We start from the raw sequence: 26,902 nt of genomic DNA, 5'->3' as shown, positions 1-26,902 counted from the left end.
TATTTAAACTGTGCATGCAGTATTTTTATTACAGCTTCATTTTGTGAAATGGACTTAATAAGGACATTATCAAACCTGATTAAAATTGTGGTAAGTTAACTGCAGCTGTGGGTCTAAGTGCTTTCCTGAGTTAGTAACTAATGTAACACATATTAGCTTGTGCTCCTTGCATCCACCCATTACCTTTAATTGATTTGTTAATAGCTTTCTATCAGTATAACTGAAAGATGGAAAGAACATTACCATCAATAATAAAAAGGAAAATACAATAATTTACGGTAATTTAAGTTTTAAAGTTTACCATTTACGTCCTAAAAAATTATTCATAAATGGGCAAGTTCTAGAGGCATTCTCCCATTAATTATATCTCAGTATGAAGCAGACATTAAAAATATTATTGATATTATTCAAGAGAGGGTGCAATGTTTCTTGAAAGATTTATTTCATTAAGGCTTGTCACAGATTTCACATATGATCTTTATACTGTAATTAGATCCCAATATCAGAAATTACTCAGGTAAGATCAATGTGAGGCAGTTGCCTAAAGAGGAGCTGAAAGTTTAAATACCATCATGCCTCTGACCCTTAATCTCTATGAGAAAGTTCATCAGAAAATTATACATTGAGTTTAATCTAATTACCAAGGCTCTCTTTTTAGTTAAGAATTAAAAAGCAGATGAAATGACTCCCTCATTGAAATTTCTATCCATTGAACCCATGAATAAAAAATAAAAAAATCTAATTAGCCCATTATTTTTGAATGCTTTTGGTCAAAGGTGAGATGAATCTCACCCTCAGTCCTTTATTTTTCGATCTTTAACCAAGGATAGTAAGACAGGGATTCTGTGCCTGGCAGTCAGGTGTCAGGAATCCTGGAGGAATCCTTGTCTGAGCAGGAGAGGGATCAGTCTGTCTGTGCTGCTGCTATCAGTCAAGGGGAGGGATGCCATTTCTCACAGCAACTTTCCTCACTACACAGGGAGATGTGTTTAGAAAATGTGTGAGGTCCATACACATTCTCACATGCTAAAATCAGTAAAGGTTTTATCCAATATTCACATTTTTTTCCATGATCTCCAAACTACTGCTTTGAACAAGATTTTCAAGGATATTTCACCTTTGGAGGACACAGATCGAAACATTGGCCTCCAGAATATTGCACGAGGAAGACAGAAGTCCTGAGCTCATGCTCAAGGAGGAGTCAAGGGAGCATGACTCTAAAAGGTGTGACTCCTTATGATGCTGTCCTTATGGGAACCAGGTGTTGTGATCATTTCCAGTGGATCCTATGACTTACCACAAAACCATAGCAGCTGCTTTTGCAGCTCCTGGTGAGGAGCACCCGCTCTCCATGCTTTACGACTAATTTGGTCCTTCACGACTCTTTTCCTTGAAGATGTTTTTCTTCTAGGCAGGTTGCCCAGAGTGATTATGGAACCTCCATCCTGGGAAAAAAAATTCAGTGCTCAACTGTGTATGATCCAGAGCAATCTGATATGACTTGATACTTGCTTCTAAATTCAAAGCTGTCTCTGCCTTGAGTGGGAGCTTGAACCAGGTGACCTCCAGAAATCCTTTCATCCATTGTTATTTTAGGGTTATGTGGTTCTGCCTTTCTGTCAGTTGTTAGTCTGTCATCCTACTCAGCTCACATTTTAATTTATCAGTTAAAAAGTGATGAGAGCTATTGACCTCTGAAATCAGTTCAGAATCCAGTGACACTGAGACCTTCACTGCTTGATTCTAATACACAACAAATTAACTCATACGTAGCTATGACCTTGTTTCAGGAAGAACAATTTGTTCTTTATCCCAATCCCTGTACTTTTATGCATTCAGCTGATCCCTGTGGTGACTCAGAGTTGCATATCCAGAGAGATATTTCAGACTCCTTCTTTCATATGCAGAAACACTTTTATATTATATGTTTCAAACATATCAAAACAGTTGTATTTTTTTCTCCCTTACAAACCAATGAATTCTCAGTAACTTAAACTCTTGCAGAAAAAAGTGTATAATTTGATCTGAATAAGTTTTTGTGTTTTGTAGGAATTTTTACAAAGTTTTACCTTACTTTTTTTAAATATATCTTCAGCGTAAAGCTCTTTTTTTTTTTTTTCTGCCTAGAAGAACATAAAGAGAATGAAAGTTAAAATAGACTTTAGTTATCACAAAGGTAGAGCAATTGCCTTTCAGGGACTGCCAATCAATGCCAATTTTAAACCTGCTTAGTGCCTCCAGTACTTCAGGTATTTGGGGATTCTGAATTTTTAAGAGGTTAATGATTAGAATTATTAATATGTTTTAAACAAGATTTTATTTCAGATGAAATTGTTGCTAAATTAAAACAATGTGCAAGTCTCAAAGAAAAAAAAAAAAAAACCAAAAAAAACCAAAAAACCCCCACAAAACCCACCTTCTATCTTGTAAATTCAGTTTACTGCCAAAAAGAACTGAATTTAATGCAAGAAAACAGAGGTCTGCCTTACTTCTAACACTGATTAAACTACCATTTAAAATACCAAGCATTTTATTTCTGGTCGTTAAATAATGACAAAGAAATGTTAAATTTTGTGGTTGCTGTTTTGTTTATATTTCAAATATGTGTCCGGTTCAGCTTGAGATTCCTGCCCTCCCTTTTTATATTTGATAATTGAAAGTGCACCAAAATCAAAATAAGGTTGGTCTGTTTCTCTTCCTCCATCAACTACAATTGTGTGTTCTTATGATTTCATAGTTGTAAGCAAAATATGATGGGTTTGTTATTGAATCAATCCCTGACAAAGAGCAACTTCTACTTTCTGCTGTCGTTATAGATCACATTTAATTTCCTTCCTTCAGCAGTTTGAAGGTCACCAGTGCAAAGTGATGATTCCAGAGACAAAATCGTTTGAAAGCAAGTTCTGATAGGGATTTATCCAAAGAAATATGTATTTTCCCTCTACAGAACACTTGAGAGGCTATTGAGACTCACTAGTGTAGAACTGAAAAACAAAGAATGAGACTGAAAATTAGAAATTCTTTAAAAGGCCCAAATTAGGTATCCATTAAGCCACAATTCAAAGGGAAAAAAATAACCAAGACTAAAATTCCATCTTCATTCCACAGCAGAACTCAGAAACAGAGAAGTAACAGAACACATAGAAAAAAACAAAAAAACCAAAAACAAAAACAAACAAACAAAAAACAAGTAAAAGCAGGGGTTTAGCATTTTCTTTATATTGATTTTTGTCTATGAAGTGTCCAACTAAGCTAAAGAAAGTCAAAAGTACAGAAGAATACATCACTGCCAGGGTGAGAAGAACTTAAGGAAGAAAGCTATTCTCACAATTGTCTGTTGTATGGACCAATAATTAGATGGAAAAACAACATTTTTAATGGCTATACCAGAATGATAGAAACTTTAATAATATATCTTATCTGTACTAATAATCACTGAAGTCACTGATAATGATTTAATACTTTCCAGTTGATTATAAACCTAAGAGACTATTAAATAATATGAATAAGGGAAAATAATATGATTTTGTATTCACAAACATTTTAACCACCCATTATAAATAATTTTATCTCCAAAGACATAAATGTACTATGTAAGGTACCTGTGTATCTCTTGAAAATATTAGAGACACTTCTGGAAACTTTAACAATGTTTTAATGCTGTTCAAAAAAGGCATGAAGGATGATTTTCTTACTATAAAACACTGATATTTGAATAATCTGATTAATTCCAGCCATGAACTTAAAGAGAAGATTTTTTTATGTTGTAATTTTTTTATACGTTAATCTGAAGAATTATATTCTTTTCTGTCCTTCCACTTCTTGCTTTCACTAAGTCTTTTCTTTCTATTTGTTTAACCACTTCCCTTTCACTTGATTGTGAGGTCCTTGTGAACTGCATCTCTTATATAAATGAAGTTTAGAAATATTTCCAAATTTTTGTAAGTCAGTATGCCAAAAAAGCACAATCTCAGTGTCACTTGATGCTCCATTTAGCAGTGCCAAATGGATTAAAATAGCATTAAAGTCTATGTTAAAGATTTAAGAATTGACTGACAGGTCACGCAAAAAGCTTTTAAGTAGAGAAATCAAAAAATCCTCCATTCCCACTCCAAATCTGTGGTTGAGCTTTGTGGATCTGATCTATTCTTCTTCCTTTGGTGATCTGGGCATACAAGATTAATAACCAGTAAAAGCTGCCTGTAACAAAGGTAAATTGGAAATAATTGAGAGGATATGACAGGTATATAAGACACAGCTCCATCCAGAGATAGATGCTATCCTGGGAAGCAATTACCCTGGAAAGGATTTAAGGGCTGTGAGGGCAGGCAGTAACTAACAAGTGTCCCCAGTGGAGCAAGGCTGCACAAAGGGCCAGAGATGGATGGATATTCAAACTAAGTAATGAGAGGGACGGAGGAATGACTTTACCTCAGTCAGTGGCATCAGCAAGACAGATGATGTAACACTGCACACCACTCTTTGTTCCCCATGAATAGCGACTACTGTGTAACAACCACAAGAACAATTCAGGGCCTGTGGGGAAAAAAAGCCTTTTTAATGACTGGAAGAATTCAGTCATTAATTTCTAGCAAAAAATAATGTAACACTAAAGTATAAGTGTCGCCACACATACACATAGAGAGGCAAAATTAATGGATATTAATGAGATTTTTAACCTACACAACAAACATAATTTATGAATTGTGAACTAAAATAGATAACAGTCCTAGTAACTAACACGTGAAAAGTCTGGAAACCATCTTCCAATAGTTTCATAATCAGAGAGGATTTTCCTGGAATGTAGGATTTAATAACACATATTCTCTTGGATTTCAGATAAAGATGATGTTCAATGGCCTAAGCATACAAAAGTACGAGAAAAATAGTCCAGATCACATCGTGTTCTTTTCTGTCCTTAACCACTATGAAGGTGAATACCTTTATACATTCAGAACATTTTGGCAGTTAATACAGAATTTCTTGGAAAATGCCTGCCTTAAAATATATAAATAAATAAATAAATAAATAAAGTAAAACATGAACCATAGTTAACAGAATAGTGTGAGATAGTACAAGACTGATGATAACAGGCTTAACAGGTATTTCCTGGGGAAAAGGCAGGCATCAGTTAATAAATGTGCAAAAAATCCTCAGCATCAAGGCAGGTGATCCACTGAGAAAAAGAAAATAATTTCCTCCTCAGAGTTCCCTGAGGCCACAGGAGATTGGGCTCCATCCATGGGCTCCGTGCCACTTTTTGCCCACTTTCTCCCACGTCACCTGGCACCCACACAACACAGAAGGGAAACAAGCCTGGGAGACTTTATTGTGACATTTATTTTGACTTCGTATATATTGGAAGTGAAGTTCAGGGAACCTGCAGACGCCAACCTCATCCATCCTGGAACCTAAAACCCACTTGGAACCGTCATTTAGGAAAAGGTCTCCTTTTTTCCCTGTAATTCTTTTGGCTCTTTCCAAAGAAGCTCAGAACCCCCTCTGGCCTCACAGGCTGAGATACAAGCTGTTGTTTCCCAGATAGGAAGGCCTGGCACAACGGTGTTCTGAGCCAAGCTATGAACCTGATTAATGAACAGCATTGATTTAAAAATAATTAGTACTCTCCATGATCTTGTTCCTGCTACAGTCGGGAGCTTCAGAGGGCTTCCTAGGTTGGTCTTTCTGCTGAAATTACCTACTAAGAAATTAGTGCCTCCCAAGTAGGAAAAAAAAAAAAAAGAGGAAATTAATTGATAACTGCTGTAAAGCTTATTTAAAAAGTCGTGGGCTGGCAATTCTATTATTTTCCCAACAAAATGAACTGGAAGAAATGCAGCTAAGATGTTCACTGTAAAAACATTGAGGCCTTGAGATACAGAACAATTCATGAAAGGAGATGTGGTACTACCTAAAACCCAGTATTGAGACATACAAAAAACCTGCAAAAGAAAGACAAATTTGAATCCTTTTTTAAAAATTTCATTTTTTGTCCTTTCTCTTAATATTTTTTTCCAGCACCGATTTAGAATTTTGGCTTTTGCACCCATATTTCACCTCTCCCTGAATTAACATTAGTGCTGTGCTTCAAGATTAGCAGTTTCTATTGCACTTTCTCTGTACATTTATTTCCTTCTGTTTCTTGAAATAATTTTTTAACTTTTTTCTTAAAAAAACCATCAGTTTGCACTTTTCTTCACTTCTCATTGGTATCCTGTACTTGTGCTCTTTGGCAAGTTTAACAGAAATTGTTACCAGAACTCCTCTCCTCTTACTTATGCAGCACTCATGTGAATGTTATATTTTTGCTGATCTACAGAAAGTTATTCAGTCTCCAGAGAGAGACAAACCAGAACAGAACAAAAAGTAGTCTGCTAAAATCTGTGAGATTCTTTTCCCCTTCTCACTGCTTATCCAGGGCTCTAGAATTTAACTACACCTTTGTCCTGGAAATATCAGTTGCTGTCCCTACACAGAAAGAGTCAGAACCCTTTTGCAAGGCAGCAGGAAAATTGGTGTGACTTAATGCCATTCCCTGCTGATCTTGCCTGTCCCCTTGCCACCATCTCCTCAGTTAAACAAATAGAATTGCATTTTCAGCCACAAACTAAAAAACAGACCAGGATTAAAAAAAAATAGTCCACCATAAATTTATAAAATTGTTTCTCTTCATCGATTATTTTCTCTGGTGGGTCAGAGAAGTGTTGCCAGTAAAGGATCTGTAACAGAATGAAAACAAGGCTGTTAAAATGGATTTGTATCATTGTAACCCTTTTAATATTAATTACACTTAAACTTGATTCTTACCGGACTGCTCCCAGCAGTTTCAGAGAGCTTGCCAAGGTGGGAATGGCTGGGGGAAGTGGATGGAATGGGACAGAGGGGCAGGAAAGAGAGATAGAGGTGTCCAAAGCTGAATTTTTGTCATTTTAACAATGAGAAGAAGATTATAACTTAAAGCAAAGGTTTTGATCCTGGTGTAATATGCAGTAAAAGTTACCTTAAAGTTAGTTCTCTTCTAAAAAAAAAAAAAAAAAAGCTACAGTTTTATCTTAAATATACTGCTAATTTACCTTGCTCAAAAAAAGGAGGAACTAAAAAACCTGATAGTCACATCAGTAACCCTGGAATTTGGCTGATCGTCAACTCCCCCCCCACCACCAATGGGTTTCCTTCATCTGAACAGTCAAAATAATGAAAGCCAGTTGTAAAGACTGACAGATAAAAACAATAAATTGTGGAAGTAATAAAATTGTCACAAGGGAAAGACAAGAAGGAAGATTTAATGAGACAGAATGGACAAGTAAGTAAATTATTTATTTGAAGTCTCCATTCAGACATGTCATGCTTCACTATCTTTCATTAAGCTCATGCATAGGCCTGACCTTCTGCACTGGATGTCCTCACTGCTCTGTTTTTTTCCCCAAATGCATGACATTTATGGCAGACTAATCATGAGGAGTTGTTTTACTGATATTTTATTGTCTTAGTGTTGGCCAATACTGACAGACTGAGCCTATGCTCAACAGATAATTACTTGGTGAGAAACGTCTCTATAAAGAACGATAAAGGAATTTTTTTTCCTACAATGAGATTTAAGGTATTCCAACAGCATTGTTCAGCTGATGAGCATACAGTCAGAAGATGTTAAAATAGTTTTCAACTATTTTCACCCAAATTATTTATTCTTTGGGAAAAATATCTCCAGCTAGATTTGATGGGTCAAATATGTGCCAGCAGCTCCAAGAGCATAGGGAAGCATATAAATGGTTTATACTTAAGTTACTAAGAAATCAGAGAAAATACATGTTCTTGGCCTTTTTGGATGGCAAGATGAATTGAGAGTGGTACTGTAGATGTAATGAAAGAAGTGTTTTTCAGACTCTGTTCCCACTTCATTTGGTTCAGATACATACCTTCCATTAGCAAGAGGCTGAGTGATGAGATCAACTTTAGTATGTTCTTTTGACTGAAACACATTTGCCTTTTCAGGTATCCAAGCACTGGAATGCTTTTTCCATCTAGCCTGCTGGAGTATTAGAAAGAAAATGTGGGAAATTATTTTATATGCAGGAAATAATTTAAGCGAGTTATAATTTATTGCATGGTGAGTGTTCCAGTCACCTAGACTGAGGGGACAAGCCAGAGATAAATTTGCTGGTTCATTCTGCTTCATTTGATGGTTGCCTGATTTTTCTTTCTAGCTCCAGGAGCTACATCTGTGAAACAATTTGCCAGTGGTTTGAGGGATGGCTGGGAGCATGAAATCTACTGAGTAGACTGAATCCCCATTTCAAGCATTTCATGGAAAAGTAGTGACCATTTTATTTCTTCAGTGCTTCTTCTCACAGTGACTTTCTTGGAACACCTTTATGAATTAAACCAATTCCAAGCAATTTATTTAGCCTGGAAGCGTGGGGAACTGCCAACAGAGAACACATCACAAATTTTACATAGCATGTTGCTGGTCTTTAGTGAACCAGCTCTCAAATCAATTACTTCTGCTGGCAAGGAAGCCTTAACACTCTAAATAATTTAAAGTGCAAACTGTGTGGCATGCAATTCCTTTCATCAGCATCAAGATTGATTTCACCTTGTGGTATCTCTGCCCTACAGAAATGGCCTTTTTTAGTTAAGTTTTCAAAGGTATCACAATAAAGCAGTAAAGTCTGGAGCACGTAACACAAGGTACATCTGTTCTTCTCGAGTCGGATAGACAGTCATTTGTCAAAGTAAAAAATTACTGAAAAGGCAGCACTGAACACTCTTTTCCATCCCTTGTTACAGACCTGTAAGAGGAGTTTGTAGAAAATACCTCATTTTAAACATGGGCAAAGTTTAACACTTCTTATTCATGACGAAATTCTGAGATACATGTAGAGTTTAGTCACAATACATTAATTCCATTTAATTTTGTTATAAGCCTGCCCAAATATCCCAAGCAAAGCTGATATGCCAAACAGATCTTTATGGGTCAACTCCACCCAACTGCCTTTTTTGAACTTAAGGGAGGACTGTCAGCTCTTTATCTGAAGCCAGTGGCCAGTAACTCCAGGATGGTTTTGCTTTTAATGGTTATGAAAACATTCTCCATTCTCTTTCCCAGATACACAGAACAGAAAACACCTCAAGCTAAGAATGCCTTTGCCAGTTTGGTTTCCCCACAGCTGCACTTGGCACTCAAATGTGAGGAAAGAAAAGTTCCTGAGCTACTAGGGGTTTATTTAGAAAATTCTTTTAGATTCAAGTCAACTTTCTGTGGCTACTTTAACATAACTACCCTAGCAGGGTAACTGCTTCCTATAACTGTCTAAGTAGATTTGAGGAAAAATCCCATTCTTCTTTAATACAAATGAAAAAAACACTACTTTTTATTAAACCCACTAAAATTGAACTACCTTTTCATAATAGGATATTCAACTGTTGTCAGCAAATAAAGGACAAATTTAGGAAAAAAAGAAAAAAAGAAAATTTTAGTTTGCCCACTTAGCTTTGGGATTATAGTCAAGGGCATTCTAATAAAACTTTTGCTTATGGAATAGCCTTTGAAAACCAAATGGTGAATATGTTTCACAAACATGATCTGGGAGTTCAGGAAGAAATAGGTTTTACTAAAATTGAATCTGTATGGCTACCATTCCATTAGTGGATCAGGAGGGCTGATATTGTATATGCATAGATTTTTTTTTTTAAATTAGGGGGTTTTTTCCTTCAAACCTTGTAGATATAAAACGAAGTCCTTGGACAAAGTCAGACTGGAATTTTAGCAGTGAGGACCTCATTTGTGCTATGTATAGTGGTCTTTATTTCTAGACCAGCTTGTCTGCAGAAAACCATAATTAGAACTAGGTCTGAGGCATCCCCTTGTGGATGACCATTTCTCCATTGACTTCAGCTTTTGCATTAGGACCTTTTTCAGTAACTTATCAGTAGTTCAAAAGAATAAAAACCTAAATGTTTTAAAAAAATACCCCCAAACCAAAAAATAAAAGTGTTATTCATTCATCTTTTCCAGGCTTTATATTTTCCTACTTGCCTTCTATTTTATCTTACGTCTTTCAGACCTCATGCTGCAACATCCACAGTATCCTTTTAGGCTTAAAACACCTGAAAAATGAAATGAGAAAGAACAAAGCTGAATTATTTTTCTGCACCTAGTGAAATAAAAGTCTTCTGTCCTTCAAAGTCCACAATCAAACTCTGTAGAAAATCCACATAATGAAATGCATGGGCATTGCACAAAACTGAACATTCAAGTACAAGTCAGTGCTTCCATATAACCACATATATGAAAGGTGTGCTGCATGTCTTCCAGCTCTACTCACTGTGTCTGCTGAACTGCGTTATCTGAAGACCCATGACCTCTATTTATTCACCATAACTACCCAAGTTTTGCCATTTTCATTCTGTGTAAAGAGACAAAACAAAACATTGCTCAACAGCAGAAAATATTACACTCTACACATCCACCGTTTTGAGTTTTGAGCAGACAGACTGCTTAGATTAGTGTTTTGCTGTGCTGCCATTAGCAAAGCAGAGTGCAAGTTAGAATACAGCTTCATATTCAAATATGATTTCAGCCATATGTGGGATTCCAGGAGGAAGATTTCAGCCATATGTGTCCTTGGGATTCCAGGAGGAAGAGATGCTCAAAATTGGCTAGAGCCTCGTAAAATTTTTGCTACTGTCTTTTGTTTTTCTGAGAGAAGGAAGAGAGCAAAACACAAAATGAGCCAGTTGAGATTTGTGCCCAGTTCTGAGCACTGTTTAAAATAAACACCTGTCAGCATTTTTGTCAGTGTGAGAGGGAACTTTACTATTTGAAGGATGACTGCGTGTTTTCAGCGTGATCATCATCTGAGAAGATTATTAATTTCAGCAGACTTTCATTAAAATCAGGCCTGTTTCAAGTCTGTCTCATAGGGGTTGATAGCTCTTCCAGAAATTGGTTTTCAGATGTTTGTTAGTACAAAAAATTGTGTCTTGGAAAAGGCTGGAATGATTCTTGGGGTTGCCTTGTGGAGGGTCACAAGTTGGACTTGATGATCTTTGTGGGTCTCTTCCAACTCAGGATATTCTATGATTCTATGAATCAACCCCAGTTTTAGAGAGGGAAAAAAAAGAGAACACAAACCACCACTTTTGGAAGGAGTTTGATTTTTTCCCTAACTCTTGTTGTTGTCTTAATTCCTTTGTCTATTTTCTTATCCAAAGCAAGTTTTCTTTCTGCTTAGATAGCATAGTCAGAAATTAATACAATAGTATGTTATACCTCTAGAAGGCACAGCTCTACTGGTATTAGCCAGGAGTGTCTCTGAAACTAACTGATATATTTTGGAGTTCATGGACAATATCTCTTCACCTCTTATAGCTGAGTCCTCTGAGAGAAGAATTACTGCTGGTAGTGAAAAACCTGCAAGTACACTTGAAGGTTACAGTTTTTGTGCATTTGGAGTCAGATAAATTCAAGATTTAAATTTCAAGAACGTAAAAACCTTTTTGATTGCATTTTGAATCTTATTTAAATATATACTTGCTGAGACAAAATTAATGCCTTATTCCAACTAATCAATTGCTCTAAGCAAAAGACATTATTTTTAGCCAGTTTTATGGAAACACAGTAATTCTAAGAGACTCAATTTGATAAATAGGTGCCAATTTCGCTCTTCTTGCTGTGTACAGAATTTTGCTGTGAAGAAACTCTGATTTAGCTAAGCAGGATTTAAATAAAAGGTAATGAAGATTTTTCAGGTGATAAGAGTAGCTTATAGTTGATTATTTTCTTTTATATTTATATTTTTCTTTGTTTTCTATAGTTGTTTCTTTTCTTTTTTTAGAATTAAAAGTTGCCAAAAATCCTGTAGAGGACAATAATTCCTGGTTTTCATTTATTTACTAACTTCTTAGAGAGTTAAATTTACTGACTTTAAATCACCTCTAGCATACATGTTTTCCATATCCATGCAAATGGCTTCTTTTTGAGGATCTTCCTAAGCTTCTGTAATTAACTTTCTTTTACAGTGGCAAATTTGACACACTAATTAAATGTTTTGCACAATGGATCTTTTTTTTTCAATTTGAATTGTGTTATATTTCAGTTTCACTGACTGTTCTAACAGTGTATAAAGCAGCATTTGATTTCTCTTCTTCATCTCAACCTCCTTTAAATTTCTTTTCATGCAAAGCCCAACTTACCCACCAGTTAGAAGGAACTGCATTTACAAAGTTGTGTGGAGTAAACTCAATTAATACACAATGGATTTAGAAAGTCCCACTTGCAGATGGTCTCTTGATTTGTTTCATACTCATGAGCGGCTCTCTGGTGGTTTTAGCTCTTGTGACACCATCACAATGCATAGGAAGAAGATAGTGGATTGTGTCATCTTACAGAGAGACACAAAGTTCCTCAAAATGCCAGTTTTCAGCCAAATCCTTCTGCTTGTTTGCTTTCAGTGTACATAGCGTTGCTGTTTATACTCCTGTAACCATCACATACGTGACTAAGACAGCAAATGCTGTTCACTTCATTTACTTTTCTGCTAATTAAAAAAGCACCTATGTTACTTTTTAAACTTACCACTTAACTACGTGGTATAAAAATGACTGCGAGCCTTTCCAACACTTATGAATGTAGGAGGAATGTCAGGTGCAGCAGTCAAGAGGGGAAACAAGATGCTTATTTGAAGAGGCAAGACCAAAACAAAACAAACTGTTGAGTAAATTATTAATCAATTCCTTTGGATCTTTGCTGAATTTAAACTTACAGCCTGTGGTTTTCTCACTGGGGATTCACCTGAGGTTGTCAGAAGAAACCTATAAATGCAAACCGACCAAATACACACCATCTGACCTCAGATGTATTAGTAAAATTAGATTTCATGGGGATAAGTTCCCTTTTAAATGGGAACTATATTTTTTAAGTCAATAAACTCCCTCAGGCTAACACCACCTCAGCTGCTCAACCTTCAGTTCTTCTCTTGAACTTCAGAGACCAGGGATGTGAATTACTGCACCAATGAATAATGATTATTCACCACAACCATCCTTCCTAAAACAACAAGTTGTCTCACTGGACAGGACATAAATATTAATAAAAGCCATCATTGCAGGAGTCAGTGGCAAGATCAGAGAAGTGAGAAGTATCCACAACCTCTGTAGCAGAGTTTGCCTAAGGGGAAATTATACTACCTTGTCCATGATGAATCTGTGTATCTATGATAAAAGGAGAAAGAAAATCTCAGAATTCTAAAAGAAATAATTTACAAAGGTTATACAGGTTTTATTTGTGGGGCAATCGTTTACCTCACCACTTCCTCCACTTCAGAAATAAAATGGAGTTAGAAACAAACAGAAAAATCAACAATCCTTCAGTTTATTGGAGTAGATGAGGACTTCCACTTTAAAGGTTAGGCTGAGTTTAAATAGCACCTCTAATCACGCTCCTTTGCAGTTAGGTTTAGCACAGCAAGACACACATTGCACCTTTCCCAGATTACAACAGAGGGAGCATAATTGGGTGCCTTTCATCTCCTCTCATCACATCCTCATCTCTTGCCCTCTAAGCTCTGCAATCTTCGGAAGAAATTGGAGCTTTCTCAAACTACAAGACAAGGAAGAAATTCCCTCAACTCACCACTGCACCAAATATCTCTTCCCCACCCCTCCTCCTCAAAATTCTCACTAATACAAGGATAGGCCAGAGACTCTTCCAGGTTTCCTGACAGGAAAATAAAATTCTTCAGGAAGAGCTGCTACTGAGTACCTGACAAACTAATTGACAACATGCTCTTCAGGGAAGTGAAAGACTCAAGTTCAAATCTTCTCCGTCTTTTCTGATTCAGGCATTTAATCCCAAACTTCGTAATCTGAATCAGTTCTGGGACTGGAACTTCCCTTCTCTACAGCTGGAGCTGTGTGATGCAGTGTGTAATTGATACAACTCCGAATAATTTTTTGGGAAAAAAAAAAAAAAACCAGTTACCAAAAGGTTAAAAAATTTTCCAGCTGGGATCACAGTATTAGGATCATGCCATATATTCAAACTATTGTGTAACTCATTCGGCTCCACAATCTAATAATTTATTGGGAAAAATTTGCACAAATGTCTGTCAGAAGACAGCTACAGTGAAATCTATTACACTAGTGAGGAACTGTCTTTTTGTGTTCATTTGTGATTTATCTCTCTATTTACTGTTAAGGATCTCCCATAGACAGAATCAAAAGTTTTAGATTGTGGATGCATAATTTGCCAATGTTTTATTAAGGAGAATTCTCTCTACTTGCCTCTTGGAGGCCAAAGTAGCAGAAAAATGGAGAAATGAGAGCTAAGACATAGTGTTGAAAAGGTAGATTTGAACAGAAGAATTTGATAGATACTAAAGTTCATCTTAGATACACTTCTAAAACAGAGACAAATTTTAGAGACAGTGAAAAAAGAGGTTGAGAAGAAATTTGTACTAAAAATCTAATGCTTTTTGGAAGAGTTTTGGATGGGTTTAAAGGGAATGAGATGGGAGCAAAACAGTATCAAGACATTAAACATTAACTTTTCTCTAAGGCAATTTAACATTACTTCTTTTTTTCTCCTTCCAGCTGTCTTTCTGATTTAATGTGAAATATTGAATATTGTATAGATAATTAATCTTTTTTATGAATCCTTATCTTTGGTATTTAAAATTTAGTTCTATATTTCCAGGTTTATATTGGGCAATATCATATTTGTTTTCTTCTCATTTCTTTACTATATTTTATATGAAACTTTAATCAGTTTAGTGTACCAGATGCACTAAAATTTCCATAATAATTTTGCAGATTTAAATGCCAGGTATAATAAAAACTGAAATAGAGGTTCAATACATGGGGATGGATCTACTATCTACTTTTTATTTACTTATATATGCATTTGCTGTAAGCATAAAAAAAGAGTTCAATCCAAATGTTTTGCACAGAATTTTCCATACATTCACGCTAAGACACCCATTGACTTACCTGGGTTTATTTCTTATTAATCCATGGTTACTATTTCTTAACCCATTTACTATTTAAAATGAGGAAACATTATTAGGGTTTCTTGCAGTTCTCGTCTCCTAGCAACAAAATTTCTTCTTAAATTGACCCTTAGATTTTCTGTGAATTCTGTAAAGCTCATGTAGGCTTTTTTTTTAGAATTCCAGTATACCTTAGCACTAACTCAATTTTTGTGTTTGAATTTTTATCAAAAGATTAATTTAGTTCCTGAATTGGCCTATAACATTAAGCTTAATAAAAATGTAGCTCTTTACCATATTAACATTGCAATAATCGGTTTTAACCAAGAAATGAGAGGGAAAAAAAAAAAAAAGGTATTCCTTTGAAAATTCATTAAAAAGTCAGGTAGAAAATATGTTTTTAAGAATGCTTTGAAAATCTATTTACAGGATGGTAGAAACTATTCTTTCTCTCCAGTTTCACATAAGGCCAGGTCAGCTTAATTTAAGATCCTGATTCTTGGTCGAGAATAACACCTTGCTAATAAAATCCATACATACAGTACTAATGCTTACAAATAGTGCAAGAAACACACTGTTCCCAGAAGAAAGAGCCTTTGAAGACCCTGCTTTTAATCATTGTGGAGGAACTTTGTAGTCATCACCACCTGGAACAATCCCAAAGGTGTATTGTGTGGGCTAAGTGGAACTCTACTCTCTTGCTGCATAAATATTGTGTTTAGAATGAAATAAAATTACAAAAAACCTAAGATTATCAACCTCTGACAATAAACTATGGTTTTGATATATGGAGATTTGTAACCTAAGCCATAGTACAGTAAATGTCAATGGGTACTCACTGACAGTAAGGGATTAAAGAGTTAGACATGTTAATGAGTTAAATTTAAAAGTTATACCAGGACCCTGCCACTCCTTCACCTTGCATGAGGTACCTTGAGCCATGAAACATTAATTTTCTCTTTTAATGTAAAAAAAAAAAAAAAAAGAAAAAGAAACTTGAGCTAAATGTATGCAAGTCTGTGTATTCCTAACTGACTTTCTTTTAAGAGAGGTATTTTGTTTTCTTTAATTGTTTGCTTTTTTTCCATTAGCACTCTTAGGTCTAATACAATGCATTATATAATTTAACCATATTTTAACCGTGCCACTTCTGACAAATTGTATCCAATGACTCGCAAAAACTTAGGTTTTGACGAACAACTGACCACCAATCTTCCTGCTGTTGTACCAAGATAAGTTTCATGATTGCTGTGTGATGGTGCTATATCAACCTGGCTGCAGGGTGATTTGACAGTGTCAGATGTTGTGGTAGTGAGCTTTGCATTCTGCTCAAGCTACGCGACCCTTTAAACAGTAATGGAACTAATTAACTGAATAAATTTTTTCTGAAAGACATGGAGAGAGAATTTCCAAGTTAACATGTGGGTTTACGGACAGAGCTGGCAGCTACAGTTTGTATCCTTTGTACTTCCTGGGGAGCAAAGATTAAATTAAACAGCTTACAGTGACTTTTTTCCTTTAAGAGATATTATTCTTCCAGAGGCTTCTACCTGCTTTAATTTCTCTACAAATTGGAGATGGTTTCATTCTGTCTATTTGAGCGGCCCCCAGTTCACAATATGTGCCCATAAAAGTGCTTTTGGTGACCTGTGTGACTTTCCCCCCCTTGCACATATATCAGCACTTAATACCTTTTGTTAAAGAAAACACACAAACAAAAAATAAAACACACACACACAACTCCCCCAACAAACAAAAAAATCCCAGACCATAGCAAACAATAAAACAATAAAAAAACCACAACTAAACAAAAACAAACAAACAAACCCACCACGAAAGAAGAACAAAACAAAACCAAAACCAAACCAAAACCAAAAAAACCCACAAAAAACCAAACCAAACACACACACAAACCAAACCAAACCAAACCAAAACCAACCAAACAAACAAAAAAACCAACAACAAAAAAAAAAACCAACCAAACCCCAGACAGAATAAAGACTGGATTAAAAATTATGTAAGAGAATAGATGTCTTTCACATTACAACTTTCGCGACTCCACCTTTTCTTCCATACAGCTCTAAGGTAAATCCAAAACAATGACAAACATTAAGTATCATATTAGCTAGAAAGGTCCTAGCACCTAGACAGTTATAAACACAAAGCTGCCAAATGACTCCAACCTGAGGAGTAGACTGAAGAGGATACAGTTTTGACAGAGAGCTGTGTTTACAAATGGATTCACAAGTGCAGGAATGAAAGAAAAAATTCAAGAGGTGTTTCTGGGCTCTTGCTGCTTATGAAACCAGTTCTTTCATCCATATATTCTGGGCATCTGTCTTATTCTGTGTCCCCTTGAAAGGAAACATTAGGGATTCTGACAGAAAAAATGAATTGGATGGAAGAAAATAGAGTAGATTCCTTAAAATGTAATTTAGGTGTTGACCAATGGTCTCTGTTCCCATTTTTCCTCTACTTTCAGTACTAATACACACACATATTCAGTGTAACATAGATATTTATCCATGTTATAGCTGGATGATTTTGCATCAGTGTAATCCCCCAACTTGTGGTGGAAACAATTGGAAAACATTAATTCAAATCTATTTCGATTCACAGGATTTATTGCCATCATATACAGGCAACAAGATGTCTACATAAGCTGTCAGCATAAAATATAGTATGGAGGCTGCACTGCATGGAATATATGTGAGTTACATGTCACGAGTCACAGTTTGTTTGATTTTGTCCATTTTCCTCACTAATAGGCAATGCAGACAGATTACCCACAGGTGCTGGCATAGCCCATGGAGTCACAAGGGAAGGAAAATAAAGGTGCAGACCCGCTTTCTTCAGCCCTAAGTGTATATAACTGGTAATAGAGGCAGTATGGAAAAGTAAGTGCTTTAAGACTTTAATTTGGCAACATGACCTCTGTTATTACTTATCCTATATTCACTTAGTTATACCTTCCATATCTTCAGGGGTGGGTCATCACTTAATACTTTTGCTTCAAAGTAGTCTTTACTCTCAATTTACTTTCAAACTACTGACTAGAGGCCATTTCCTCAGGCTTCATTTTTTCTAGTACACATAAATGCCATGGTTCTATTCTTTGTCTGGGAGCAACAGTGGTGAGGAAATGCAGGATTCCTCATGAGTAACCTTGTGATTAAAAACCTAAATAAACAAGATAGCTTAAAAATGTATTCATAACAAACTTGCATACACTAAGCTTTCTGCAGCATGTGCTTTTCTGAACTAATGTGCACAGAATACACCAAAGATTCAATTCAATTCAGTTCAATTGATTTCTGGAGTTCGAAAAAGCTCAGACAAATGGTATCCTTTGTAAAACTCTTTTTGAATCCCAAATAGTCTGGATCTGGATAACGTTGTTCTGGGAGGTTAGGTAAGAGCTGCTAGCTATTGTTTGGGAAAAAAAAGAAAATTCTTATGGAGTAAAGATTAAATCAAACAGTTTAGAGTGACTTTTCCTCTGAGAGGTATTATTTTTCCAGAGTCTGGAAAGGTGGCATATTTAAAAATTCCATAAAACTGAAGCACCTTGAACTTTTTCTAAAAAACCCTCTTTTCTTCCAGATCATTAATGAATGAGCCTGGGCTGGGGTTTTCCTTGTTTGTTTTGTTGTGTTGCTGTTAGGTTTTGCCTTTTGTATATTTTCTATAAACATACCTGTTTCTGGAAACAGGTTTTTGGTTATTCAAGAGCAATCTGGCCAGTGGGACAGACTGTGCCTTAGCAACCTCACTGAAGAGAGATCACAGAATCACAGAGTGTTTTGGGTAGGAGAGGGCCTTTTGTGCAGACAAAACCCACAGCAATGGCTCTGGAGCACATCATGGAAATGCTGATTTCGTGTGAGGAAGGAAAAGGTAATGGAGTATCTCTGCAGCCTCTCACCACCCAAGGGACGGCTGTCCTGGAGAAGATAGAGCCAGACTCTTCCCAGGGGTGCACAGCAAAAGAGCAACAGGCCCAGGTATGCAGTGACATTGTATAAAAAGACAATTCTCCTTTTGAACTCTGGCAGAGCAGTGGAACAGGCTGGCCAGAGAATCACCGCCCTTGGAGGTTTTCACAACTCAACTGGGCAAGGCTTTGACCACTCTCTCTAACTTCAGTGTTGGATCTAAATTTGAAGTTGGCCATGCTCTGTGGAGGGGGATTGAGAAAAATGACCTCCAGTGGACCCCTACAAACTCAATTATGCAATGGTTCTGTTGAAAGGGTTTAAATTTAGAGTACAGTTTTTCAGTGTATGATAAGTTGGACAGATCAGGGATTTGAATTTCATTTCACATATGCCAGATAACAACCTTGCACCACTGAGAGCAGGGTTGTTCAAGGTAATTATATGTAAATGAATTTTTAACCAGCCTGAATTATCTGCTTTAACTCTTCAGCCTGGAAAAAAAAAATCAACAAGTGAGAATAGCCATTTTTTCTTTTTAATTTTTGCTCCCACAGCAAATTTAAACAGGCTTTTTAAAGTTCTTTTCTTTTTATGAGAAGACTTACAGAAGCCCTTACAAAACCCATCTCTTCTGAATCTGGGTGGAACTTCAAAGTCCAGTTATATTATATTATTATACCTTCAGCTTTTAGGCCTTTCTGTTTGCAAGAAGAACTGGTTTTGCACCTTGATGGCAATGCAACTTGTTTTTAGTTTTTAGTCTAGACATACCCTGAATGACCACGAGGAGATGTCATTGGAGTTTAATGAGCATTAGATCCATAGGCAAACACTTCAGTCATGGTCAGACTTTCTGAAATGGGAGTAACATCAGTGTTACATCTGAGTATTCCTGCCACAGATGTTTGAGTAAATGCCCATGTCTTCCAGCACTGGACCTCAGGTTGCAGCCTTTACCAGTTTCTAATTGTACCTTTGCCAACCCATCTTCTTAATTCAGAAAAACAGCGATTAAAAAAAGGAGGCAGGAAAGTGAATTAATAAAAGCTCCCACTTCAAAGATAAAAGTACTAGGTTTATATATTTATACTATTATAAGTTATTTATAAATACTGATAATACTGATATTATAAAAATAACAGAAAGGATGAGATAACTATTAATATAATATTTTAAAATGTTTATATGCTTATTTAACACTGTTGAATTAATTATGGCAATTATATTTGCAACACTTGCACTTCCAGCAAAGATAATAATGGAAAGATAGGAAATGCACTTGCAAATGCTATGGCACATGCACAATTTAGTGGAGGATTTTGTATTTGCCTTGTTAACTGTGCCTGAAAATATAAATGCTGCTGTCTTTCCACTCTGTGAATTTCAAAAGAGGTTTGAATTTTTCTTTGTATTGTCTTTTTATAAAAGGAATGTGTAACAGATAATATCTACTATCATCAGAAAGGAGATCTGCGTGTTTTTTCTCAGCAATAGCAGTCATCTACTGCAAAGCAGATGAATTGTAATTCTTTCACCTATTAAAAACCTGGATTATGGCACCAAGGATCTGCTTATAAGCCTCATATTTGCCAGTTTATTTCACTATATCATGTTTCAAGCAAAACAGTTCTGAACCAATGAGTTAGGAGACAACACCCTTTGTTGTTGCTGTTGTTGTTGTTGGAAATTGCATTTGCAGCTCAGATTGCTGTTATTCTGAGAAATTGCAGGCAAATAAAAACCATGCATTCTGAAATAATTATGGAATAATAGAATGGTTTGGGTTGGAAGGGTCCTCGCCACCCTCACAGTAATGAATTTCTTCTTAACATCTGTTCTGAATATCTCCTCTTTTAGCTTAAAATTGTTCCCCCTTGTCCTGACACTACATATTTATGTAAAAAGTCAATCTCTGTCTTTTTTATAAACCTCCTTCAGGTACTGGAAGGCAGGTACTGGAGGAACAGCACTCACAACCTGCCTCCACCTGGAGCAATTGACCAGAAGTCTCTGGTTGTGTCCATGCAGCCAGCTCCTTACCCACTGAACAGTCTACTCTTCAAATCCATGTCTCCAATCTAGACATGTCTGTTACAGGCCATTAATGTGTGATTAAGGAGTATCTAATGATTGTCCACTTCTCTTCCCACATAAGTATTAGCTGGGCTGAGAGACTGCCAGCTGAGCATCAGCAACATAAGTAGAGGTGGAGAGGAACACTAGTCTAGATTTTGCTGAGAATCATATATTCAGTGTAAATGTATTGCAGCTTACTGTGCTTCCAAGACAAGTCTTGGAATAATAAAGTCTTACTTTAATATTGTCTTTTTATGATGTTGAATTTTTTCCATATGTCTCATTAGAATCCTATGCACTTGTTTTCTAGTCCTTCAGTAATTTGGCAGTTCTCTTTTAAAAGGCTATTCTCATATTTAGTAGATTTTCCACATATAAATTATTTGTTTCTAATTTTCGCTTGGAATGCATGTTTTCTAAACAAACCTGGTACTTGTTAATAGGTAAGAAAAACACTGTTTCTATGGGGTTTTTTGTCATTATTTTGCATTAGTTTCCACTTTGAAGTTTAGTCAGCCTGCCTAGGAGATTGTCAGCCCACATGGTTTTCTTCACGTCCTCCCTTCCCTTCCTACCTTTCTACGTCCTTTCAAACATACCTACACCTGATATATGCTGAGTTTATCTGTTATATTTCTTGAAGACCAGCTCCTGCCAGCCTTGGTTCCAGTGAGGACTTGGGGGAACATGTATGAAGCCCCTCTGGTAAGCAATCAGGTCCTTAATCTGTTTGCTACTTCCCTTAGTTATCATTAGAGATTCCTTGGTTTTACAGACTGCTGTAATCTCAGGTACCGCAGATGTAGAAATACTGTTTTGTAATCGCTGAGATATGAATTTAATAGTTCCTTCATATTTTGCCTTCCACACTAGATGTAAGAGGCTGATAATTCTCACATAGTTTAAATCTATTTCAGAGGCAATTTATTTCAGTAGACTTTATTTCTTTTTTTTTATTAGTCTACGGCAGTTTAATTTAGGATTTAGAAGCTGAAAGTGCACTTTCTGTAAAAATAGAAGATAGGTATCTACAATACATCACAACGTGGCCATTAATAAAAGGAGTATATGTATTCATACGAACAAAATCTCCCCCTAAATTTTATTTATTTTATATTCAGAAATAATGCATGTGCACAGAGTTGTTATACTGCTAAGAATGCCACAAAAATGTGAAGTAGGTATCAATAAGGTATATTCAGGTAGATCATTGGTACTTACTGAATTTATGCTTGTCTGGCTGAAGTCAAATCACGCACCTTCGCTGACTTAATTTTATATTATTGTTAGCCTTGAAAAGAGAGAATATTGCATGAATATTCCTTTGTAAGGAAAGATTTTAAAGAAACACAGAGTATATAAATTAACCATAAAAGGCAGTTTTGTCTCCTATAAAATCTTAGGTTTGTATGGAAGAGGATCTGCAACACCACTTTGCATAGCTGGGGGTCAGTTCCATATTTGTCTAGCTGCACAAACAGAAAATGTGGGATTCAGATAGTAACAAAATGATGACACTGCACAGAACCTCTAAGTGAATCATAATGATAGGCTTTATCTGCTGCAATTTCATTTTTTTATTTGACTGGCTTGTGCAAACATCATTCAATTGTACTTCCATACCTAGAGTTCCTCTCCTCACACATGTTCAAGCAATTTTCATTTGCAGGCATTTCCTTTGTACCAGCCAGCATTTGAAAACTGTCCCGTATTATTGCTATTATTTTTAAACAATATTTTTTCTTACAATTTTCAAAGCTAAAGTTCAGATATATATAGGCAATATCTCTGAAGAGAAAGACACAGAAAACCCCCTAAACATCTAAGCAATGCTCACAAACATTACTTGTGAAACTTGTTACTTAAGCAAATTTCAATAACCATCTGTACCTCGGTACAAATGCATTCCCTAAATATAGGCTTAGAAGACTGGTCACCCTTCTCTAAACCAGAAATATTTATTCAGAATGGAAGGATGCATTCATTTGTTCTCTTTAGATAACACGTATGGAAATTATAGGTAATCAGGACACTTCTCTAATTCGTGTATTTTTGTGTATTAGCATACTGCTGCAACTTCAATCTTGCATCTAAATAGCAGCTATCAGCTGAAATAGCAGACTATTCTAAAATCAGCCATTACTGGGGAACCACTCTTCAGGCCAAATAAACTGGAATGTGCTGGTACATAAAGAGAAATATCCACAGTGCCAGAGACCATGCACTGAATCCATAGACATCCCTGTTCTAGCATGGAGTTTTTCTTTTAAACAGGTTTGGGGGCTATATGAGGACATCATCTTTTGAGGTAGTTAAGATTATACAACTTGTAGAATTATTTAACTGCTCATAATTTCCATGTTTAATGTGTTTCTTTTGAAGTCCCTGTATAACTTCTTTATGCCTGCCTTTTTTTCCAAGGGTTTGAAGTCTGCCAACTCACCTACTGATACCATCTGGCTTTTCATCAGACCAAGGACATTGATAAAAAACTTCACATGTAATTATGGAATCTGGATGCCTTAATTTTCCATGCTCTGTGCGAAAAGCCATAATGGGATCTGATTTCTTGCAGAGGATTCTAGTTGCTGGTCTTCTAAAAGTCAAGTTCTTTTAATATACCTCAGAGATCCCAAAATTGAGGCATAGAACCCCTTTATTTCTTTATGAGTTTCTCAGCCTAGAGACTTCTTGTGCCTCCAGACTTCATACTTGCAGTCTGCCTAGCCAAATTCACAGCCAAGTTTCAAACTGAATGTGGTATTCTACTTCAATGCCTTAATTAAATAACTGCTGCTCAGCACTGGTTCAAAGTGAAGTTACATACCTTCTCTGCTTTGCAAAATTTTTTCTGCAGTTTAAAGTTTAAGAGGAGTTTGGACTTGTCAGTTCAAAGGTGTCATAGAAGAACAAATACTATTCCCAGACTGCAGGTATTAACACCTCCTGGAAAAGAGCGAGCAAAAATTTTACATTTTTGTTAAAAAATGCTTGCGTGGGATTATATAACTGAAGGGGTTGAAGATCAAATCCCAACAGGTCAAAGTAGAATTTTTTGTTATGTTTGAGGAAGAAGTTCAGTTTCTAAGAGGAAAATATCTTTCTAAGTGTAGCCTGAACAAATGCCATAGAACAAAAGTGATTATTTTCATTCGTTTCTTTGACTGCAAATCAGTTGAAAAAGGGAAGACTCACTGCCTTGCATATACTTAATTTATGAGAATTTTGGCTTCTATTATTTTTAAGTTATGTTAAGCCAGGCAATTCCTTCATCCACAAACTTACCTTCCATCTAATTAATTATATAATACAACTTCTGGTCCCTAGTTACTATAATTAGGAAAATAGAATAACTTGAGAGATTGATTTTCCTCACATCAATTACTGGGTTTTTTTTCCCCTAAAGAGACACAAGAATTTTAGCTTACTGGGGGATTTTCATTTGGTTGTGCTTTCTTTTTTATTCTTTTTTTTTTTTTTTTTTAATAGGTCCAATTTATACACCACCAGCGTGTATACAACTAAAATAACAGATTCCTGCATCACCTGCTAGGTCATTCAGTTCAGGTTTTTTCTCTCATTTTTACTGACTGAGAAAATGAAAAAAAAAATGGAGTGCCTCTTTACAGAGGTAATGAGAAAATACAGTGATACACACTTGTTTCTTCGTTACAGAAAGAGTTTTATACATATATCAGGTCTTGCAAATGCATTTACAGCCCCAAATACATTTATTGAAGGGGAAAAAAAACCCCATCCTACAGCATTTTGAGGCTAACTATCAAATATAAGGTATATTTCAGCAACATAATATTAAGAAAACACTCATCTTCCAGCCTTATATTTCAGGTAGCATTTTGGTAGAATAAACCACCAGACAAAGAGTTATGAAAGGCTTGCCCTGATCTCCTTTTTATTCCCCAGTTTCCTTGGCGTTATGAGGGTCCTACTCAAGTGGTGGTAGTTGGGTTTTTTTGCTCTTGCTCCCACATTTTTATGGCACATCTTTCCTCAGTCCACAGATATTATGCAGTTCTGGGCTTTTGTGCTCCACTTCGAAAACAAAGTTAAATAAAGTAAACAGAGTCCCCCACTTTGTGGCAGTCTTACACAGATCTAATATTGCAGGAATATTTCAATATCTGCCTCCAAAATTATTGTGTTTTTTTCCCTTTGTTTATTTTGAAGCATCACTGGGGCAATCCTTGATGTATATTTTCTCCCAAATTTTCACCTACGTCACTTTGCGAGGATGCTTTTGAGAATTACAGAAAATCAGTGGAACTCATGAGTAAAGGGAAATAGGAATTCATCTGAACCTTTTACTTATAACTAATGATTACTTAAAAGAAATTGCTTCACAATAGTCATAAAATCAGGAGAACACAACATAATACACATTTGGAATGCTACATGAGATTATGTTAAGGAAGGCTTGAGGCACATTTGCAAAGTTGTATTTATTGCCTTTATATAACCGTGCCTGTCTCTAGCCTATGTTACCAAATTTTTGCTCACTTGATTGCAGAGTGTCTGATCTAAAACCCATCCAAAGTCTCTAAATTCACACAAATGTGTTAATTCAGCAAATCAAGGCAATAATATAGACAATCAATTACTAGTCTTAATACCTATTTTGCATAATGGACTAAACTTCTGTCTGATGATTTCTGTGACCAAAGAACTTATTCTGAAAACTCCAATAACTTTAATAGGAGGCAGTAACTTCTCTACCAGATGGGCTGGAATATTAGGGAGGGAATTGTGGACCATTATGTTACCCACAGAATGAACCTTTCCTGAAGCACCATTACATGTAATTTCTCATAAAAAGTTATGATAGTAGGTTAAAGTCTGTTTGCATGTATGTTGTCATCTTTACCTCTAAAAAGTTAGAAACACAAAGATTAATTCTTTAAATGTGAGTAGATTTATAAACGGTCTTGTCTGTTTTTTCTTCTAAGTACCTTACACTGCAAATGTCATTGTCTTGAAGTACTTTAAGTGATGGGAAATAATGAAATCACTACATTGCTCAGGATTCAAAGTACATATTTTTGTGTTAGATAATCCAGTGTCTGCACGGCTTCCACCCTCAACACTCTAATTTAATTTTTTTTATTTCTGGAAAAATTCCTTGTTATTTAAGAAGTGTGAAGGAGACAATGTTTTTCCAGAAAATATTGTAAAAAATAATTAAAACTTTATAATAATACTTGTTGTCGTTTTCATACAAACCTTAAGATCATATACTATACACCTATATTTTGTCATAAAAATAATCCCTTACATAATTCTTCTTATATAATAATTTAAAAATAACACAGAAGACCCTTTCTTCATACCAACGAAAAAATTGCAGGCCAAATTATTATGTAAAAATTTAAAACATATTTCTATATAACTTTATAAAGAAAAAAGTCTATACCTACATAATTCTTATTAATGTATATTTAGTATTATATAACATATCACAAAACTCAAAGATGACTGATTACTTACATATCTCTGAAGACAAAGCAGATGTTTAGCTGTGGTAAATTATTCCTGTAAGTCTTGATAACCTTCCACTGACTTTCATGGATAACACATGAGCCCTTAAAAGAGTGGAAAGAGACAAATTTATTGCTCCCACAACAATAACTGTAAGGTTAGGTGAGATTATTTGTCCTGAGCATTGTTATAAAAAACCCTGGTCCTTTAATCCTTTCTCTCCCTTCAAAAACAGGAAACAAGTAGAATTTTTTTTATTTTTTTTTTACTTTAACACAATTGATTTAACACTGTCAAAGTGTTACCACGGCCACAAAACAGATGTTAACCATTGTTGCTTTAGGTCACTTATCAGATTTACAACACAGAATGATACTTATAGACGGACACATCTGTACAGAACAAGTG

General features: G+C 35.7%; 2 long non-coding RNA genes across 2 annotated transcripts; both read right to left on the bottom strand.

Moving 5' to 3' along the window:
* Positions 1-1,361: 1,361 nt before the first annotated feature.
* LOC126649344 (uncharacterized) lies at positions 1,362-8,013 on the bottom strand. The gene is made up of 3 exons (XR_007631012.1): positions 7,917-8,013; positions 4,432-4,536; positions 1,362-1,445 (listed from the first exon to the last, which is right to left on the bottom strand). It is a non-coding gene; the product is annotated as an uncharacterized LOC126649344 (long non-coding RNA).
* A 14,208-nt stretch (positions 8,014-22,221) lies between these two features.
* LOC126649657 (uncharacterized) lies at positions 22,222-26,596 on the bottom strand. Its single transcript, XR_007631116.1, has 3 exons — positions 26,504-26,596; positions 23,829-23,944; positions 22,222-22,292 (listed from the first exon to the last, which is right to left on the bottom strand). It is a non-coding gene; the product is annotated as an uncharacterized LOC126649657 (long non-coding RNA).
* Positions 26,597-26,902: the final 306 nt, after the last annotated feature.

The sequence above is a fragment of the Myiozetetes cayanensis genome, unplaced genomic scaffold (assembly GCF_022539395.1).
Source record: "Myiozetetes cayanensis isolate MyiCay16 unplaced genomic scaffold, myiCay2020 scf5-8, whole genome shotgun sequence".
Classification (NCBI taxonomy): domain Eukaryota; kingdom Metazoa; phylum Chordata; class Aves; order Passeriformes; family Tyrannidae; genus Myiozetetes; species Myiozetetes cayanensis.
This window is presented reverse-complemented; position numbering and strand designations above follow the sequence as displayed.